At 45.3% G+C, this 6,461-nt stretch overlaps 1 pseudogene; it reads right to left on the reverse strand.

Annotated features, from left to right (window-relative positions):
- Positions 1 to 5,999: 5,999 nt before the first annotated feature.
- Positions 6,000 to 6,117, reverse strand: LOC124607848 (annotated as a pseudogene).
- Positions 6,118 to 6,461: the final 344 nt, after the last annotated feature.

Genomic DNA, 6,461 nt, shown 5'->3' on the forward strand with positions numbered 1-6,461 from the left:
CAAAAGAATGTGGAATAATTAATTCTCTTAAAACCGATACAGTACCTGCAGAAGATTCAATAACTGCAGAAGTTTGCGATGCAAATGATAATCTGTACACAAATTACCAGAAACCATTGAAAATATTTGGACGATACAGGAAATTCTCCAACAGTATAGCTATTTAACCCTGCCTCCTGTATTCGAGTCTTTTACCTCCCATGTTCCCATACGCTTGCCCACCGTTGTCAAGTTGTTTATTGCTCCTTGATGTCTCGGCACGTGTCCAGTCTCATATTCCCGACATACTGCCGGTTGGAACAGCGACCAACGCTCTAAAAAGACATATGATTTAGTCCAAGGTCGAAACTTTTCATTTTTCCTACAGGCTCCTAATTTCGGTTCACAGTACCATCACCAGGCCGTGCCCTCCCACGCTACCTTCACGCTCGATTCCCCAGTAGGTGTTCAGGTTCTACAGTTTGTGGTGAAATTCATATAACAGAGTTGAAAGTTACCTTATTAAATAAAAATGATAACGAAATTACGTGAATGTGCGCTCGTTTGTTTATCTTCTGGACTGTGCTTTTCTGAATGTATAGTCTCTTTATGAATGTGAGCTGTTGCCTACGAAAAAATTCCATTTATAGAAAAGAAATGTGTGCGTATGCTAACCTCATGTTTGCAGTTAAAAACTAAATCTGTCTGCAAGAGAGTGTAAATGAATTACGTCCTGTCTGAACCAGGGCTATCTGCTACAAAAAAATTCATTCTCAACTTTAGTGAGGATAATTAAACTCAGCTTGGACTTGTGAAACTGAAAACTTGTATCTCCTGTATTTGCGTCGCAATGGAAAACGCCGTGCAATTATTTTCGCAGGAAAAGCAGAAAAGGCGCATCTGCTACAAACTAAAGATAATCGCGGCAGTACAACGCGGTCTTTTAAATACATACAATGCAAACTTGGTTCTCATAAAATTTATCTCCCATAAAAATGAATGTTCATGAGGTAATGAGAGCTGAATAAACACGGAGAGCAATCCGAGTTACTCTCTAGACAAAAACTCTTCTGTAAAAACTGTATTCAAAAAATTCATCTCCAAAAAGGGTCTTGACACTATCCCATTTACAAAAATGTCATCATTGAACGTTTAGTAAGAATAAGAAGATATTCCATAACAAATTACAACTATGTAAGATCATGACTGGAGAAATACAAGAATGTAACTCAACATGAAAATTTGTTCTAACGTAAGACTGCTCGTGCTAATGATTAAATTCTTTAAGTCTTTAACATTGACTGTGACAAAACTCCATAAAAATAGCAAGAAATTCCGAATTTGGGCGGTCGTTTTGAACCAAGAACGCCTAACTAAATGCTTCCGCAGTAAAGTACTTCCATTCGTTGTCTTAAATCTCAACCTTTTCGAAATATTAGGCCTATCTATCTTAGTAAATCTATCTCATTCAGTGTATAACTTGACACTCCTTTTGTAAAAATAATATCCTCAATCAGATCAATAAAATAATCCCCAAGAGCAGCATGTTCTACATTGTTGCTGTACAACCTCACTGGCACGACACCTCCACTGCAACTCCCTGCCTCCCCTACTCGCGATCAACACTTAACAACACCCACGCATATTCTCAGAGTAAAGATGAACTAAGTAGTGTAGAGACAGCGCAGCGCATCTGACGAGACGGCGTCCGCATAATTAAACGATACAAATATTACGTGGACGCCCTAAGACATCCGAAAACAAGAAAATTACAAATGAAATTATGTACACGGACTTCTCGGAGTAAACTGACATTTGAAAGATTTTCTTCTTGATGTTGTTCTGGTCTTCTGTCGGGATACTGGTTTGATGCAGCTGGCCTGTCAAAACTCTTTACCTCCGAATAACTGGTGCAACATCCACTCATTTTAACCAGTTTACTGTATTCACTCCTTGATCTGCGCAATTTTTGCTCCGCACACTTTCCTCCAATACCAATTTAACGATTCCTTCATCAGAATATGTCCTATTAGCCAATCCCTTCTTTTAGTGAACTTGAGCTATTTCTTTTTTCTCCAGTTCCATTTACTATGTGCTTATTAGTTCTCGATCTCCCCATGTAAGCTTCTGCATTCTTCTGTTGCACCACATTTCACTAGCGTGAACTGTCTTATTGTCTGAACTCTTTATCGTCCTCATTTAAATCTCACAGAAGGCTAAATTCCATATATATAGTTCTAGAAAAGTTATTTTATCCATTTTGGTTCTAACATTTAATTTTTACTCGATGTTAACGAATTCCTGTTTTTCTTCTTCAAAAATGCTTTTCTTGCCATTGCCAGTCTGTATTTGATATCCTGCCTACATGATTCACTTTTCTGCCGAAGTAGCAAAATGCGTCTACAACTTCCAGTGGCACATTTCCGCCAGAGTTATCTTATTCATTTCGACTACATCCTTCAATGCTTTTCGACTAATCCCCATAACGTCCACACTTCATATTCAACAGACCAGAGCGGTTTGTAATAACGACTTTTAACGCAGGTCTAAGTACTAGTATTGAATAAATGAATGTTTATATAGTACAGCAACTTATACGCCATGTCTCTCACCATTTTATTGTCTCCTTGTCTCAAATCGTATTACGTTCTCGGGTGGGAGACCGCGACGATAGGGTCCACCCGTCTAGTAAGACATGTTTTCCTATCCTTCGAACATCTGCAATCTTTCCTCTGGGAAGTGTGATTCAGTGCATCTCGTAAGTGTAGAAAACTGTAATGGGTGTGTGTAGAGTGTGTAGGGCAGTGCTGCATTTGTGTTGAATGACGATGAAAGAAGGGAGAGGTTAAATATCGGTGCCGGCACACAGCCCGCTCCTCTCGAAGAGCACCGAGGGGGTCGTCCGACTGACGGACTGCCATCACCAGCGTCGCGTGCCTTCGCTTCACGAGACACGGAGGCGAAGTTCGTAACTTAAACCAGAACACACGTAAAAAGCCTAAGGACTTTACACCATCCCTCCTGCCCTTCACCGTGAAGGCAAAGGGAAAGCAGTGAACAGCACTTTGCGTACCTTGGCCCTCAGTTTTCAAGTACTGGCCACAATTGATGTTGCTTAACCTCGCTGATATGAGTGTAAGAGGCGAGGCCGTCGCTAGTTTTAACTGTTAGGTGCCATGACCGCTTTTACGATATACCGTGGATGCGTTATTAGTCAAGTCGAGTGTATTATAGCGATTAGCCAGGAAGCTACGACCACCTGCTTATTGTCGATTTTTGGAACGAAATACATAATTCATTATAAGTATCAGGGATCCGACTGCTTGGTGGTAGGTTTGTGGAGGTATGTGATATTAGATGTCCCGCATAAATAACGGGCCGGCGACTTGCGTACTCGGTGATGGCGCCTGGTGGAGACCCAGCGGAGTTCCATAGGATGTAAATCAGAAACTCGTTTCCGAAAAATCAACGTGAGTTCACTTATAATGCTCCTCGAATCACTGTAGCACTCTTCTGACTCCGAGATACGGACAGTTGTCCTAGTGGTAAAAGATGACATCGGTGTCGGGGACGACATCAAGGATTAAGGGATGCAGGTGGTTCGCAGCTGCCAGCTCGATTACTACCACAGATCCAATGCCAGCGCAAGAGAATGTCTCCCATAGCATAACGCTGCCCCCGCCAGCCTGCGTCCGTACCGCGCTGCACTTTTCGAGCTCCCGTTCACCTCGACGACGGCGTTTGTGGAGACGTCCATCTGCCTAGTGTTGCAAACATGTGATTCACCCGAAGAGCGGGCACGTTACCACTGATCGACGGCCGAATTACAACTGCCCTGTGCCTACTGCAGTTGTACTTGACGATGTCGGTGGGTCAATAAGTGAACACGTAGGAGTGGTCTGCTACGGAACTCCATGTTCAACAATCTACGATAAACACTGTGCTCCGAAACACGTGTGAGTGCACCAGCATTGTGCTCTTTCGGCAGAAATGTCACAGATCTTGGTTTTCAGAACAGACGAGCTTCCGAACCCCAGGGACTGTGAATAATCGTAGACGCCCAACCACTTAGCGCCGGACCGAAACTGGAACTCGGGACCTTTACCTTTCGAGGGCAAGTGCTCTACCGACTGAGCTACCAAAGCACGACTCACGCCCCGTCCTCACAGCTTTAATTCCGCCAGTACCTTGTCTCCTACCTTCCAAACTTCAGAGAAGCTCTCCTGTGAACCTTGCGAAAGGCAAAGGTCCCGAATTCGAGTCTCGGTCCGGCACACAGTTTTAATCTGCCAGTAAGTTTCATATCAGCGCACACTCCGCTGTAGAATGAAAATTTCATTTTATATTCACTTAGCGACTGTTGGTAGTTTCACTGTCCTTCTATCTCTCTCCGTAGATGTTCACGACACTTGGACATTCCACCAGCTTCGCCGTTTTCGAGATAGTCCGTCACAGGTTCTTCGTAACAATAATCCGTCCTTTGCAGAAGTGGCTTATCAATGGATCTCCCCATTTTCAGCCCTTATCTTCGCTAGGGTGATTCTCCGTCCGTGTCTGCTCCGCTTACATATTTCTGTTACCGCGCTACCTGCCCGCAGCTCCACCAGGACGCATCCAACGTCGCGGCAGGCAGTGGTCATAATGTTACCGTTTATCAGTGTATATTTAGTACTGCAGTTTTTCCTGAAACTGACAGACTGAGAACCAGAAGAGATACAGAAGACATATGAGATGATAAAAGCAGTGGATGGAAATGGTAGAGGACCAACACCCGTAGAGAAGCACAGTGAGTGGTACCTGGAGAGTGCTAGTGGAGGCGTCGCAGGCTGAGGGATTGACACGGGCGGCAGGTGTCGCGTGTGGGCCGGCTCGCTCTTCTGCTGGCGAGAGGTCGCCGTAGTTTATTTAGGCGAGGTGTTTGCTTAAATAATACAGCGGCGGGGCGGGCACACCTGTTTATTCTGGGCCTCGTAAAGTGTGGCCGCTCTCCCGGTGTAAAAGGTGGAGGAGCTGCCTCGTCCTTCCGCGAATTGATTCCGCGGCAACTCGCGTCTGGCACCGTCGGTCGACAGGCGCTGCACTCCGCGACGGCGGGCAGCTTCCGCGAAACGGCGCGGCCGGCTCTCACGGCCGGACGTGGGCGTCTCCACTTGCCGCCTCACCGCACAGTGGGTGGCGGGGGGTGCTTACTGCTGCACGTGCGGGGTCGCCTTTCAAGTTTTCGAGACGTTCTCGCCAGAGCGAATGGACGTTAATACAAGTGAACGGACGTTCGCAAACATTTCGCCATTGTTCCGTACTGTTTATTTCTTAACTGTGAGCTACTGTTTGCACTAGAAGAAACGTAATAGAACAAGAGGTAACGATCATAGCCTATGAACCCTCCGTTAGTTGTTATTTTTACCTTTTTGAGCTAATAATAGGCACACATAATACTTCACCACGCAGTTAGGGCGACTGCGAAACTTTCGTACCAAAAGGGAGGTAGCGCACTTAACACTGAATTGCTGGCCCAGCTTTCGTTAGCATTATTCCAAAAATTATCGCATATGCTGGTTGATGCTGTTCGCTGGCATGTTACAACTGAGGCGGAAATTCACAACTAATTTCACAAGTTACTGACGACCAACATAACGTCAACCAAAGCTACCACTTACACTCTGGTTACTACAAATTCAGGCATTTACATTTACCGGCTGTTCTGTATTTCAATTGCTGCTACATCTCAGATATTTTTTTGCGTCTGTAGTGGCATCTGCGAAGCAGTTTCAGCATTTATTAATCTCTGTGTTTAGAAGATAATGCTAATAGAATATAAAGCACTCCGTCGTCAGGCCACAAGTGGCCCATCGGGACCATCCGACCGCCGTGTCATCCTCAGCTAAGGATGCGGATAGGAGGGGTGTGTGGTCAGCACACCGCTCTCCCGGTCGTTACGATGGTTTTCTTTGACCGGAGCCGCTACTATCGGTCGAGTAACTCCTCAATCGGCATCAGGAGGCTGAGTGCACCCCGAAAAATGGCAACAGCGCATGGCGGCCCGGATGGTCACCCATCCAAGTGCCGGCCACGCCCAACAGCGCTTAACTTCGGTGATCTGACGGGAACCGGTGTATCCACTGCGGCAAGGTCGTTGCCCTAATAGAATATGCTTAACTAAATATGAAATTTACATACATCTGTCACACAGGCTACCTGATAAAATCTGAAGTATACGAGTAGTTCATCAGAGAGCAGACAGCACGATCCAGGGTAAATTATTTTCCTTTGTCATCGAAAATCTCCATCACAACAGAGATTCATTACCCCTGTTGTTACAGCTAAGGTGAACGTAAGTTAACGTCATATTAATCCGAAGATTGTTCTGAACATCACAGTCCTTCACTAGGCATGGCACTCTGCGAGATGGTATGCCGTTGCCTTCCTCCGACCTCTGACATGACGTGTCCAGTCTCCTACCCGGTTGCCTGCAGTTTGACGTG

Source organism: Schistocerca americana, chromosome 3 (assembly GCF_021461395.2).
Source record: "Schistocerca americana isolate TAMUIC-IGC-003095 chromosome 3, iqSchAmer2.1, whole genome shotgun sequence".
NCBI lineage: Eukaryota > Metazoa > Arthropoda > Insecta > Orthoptera > Acrididae > Schistocerca > Schistocerca americana.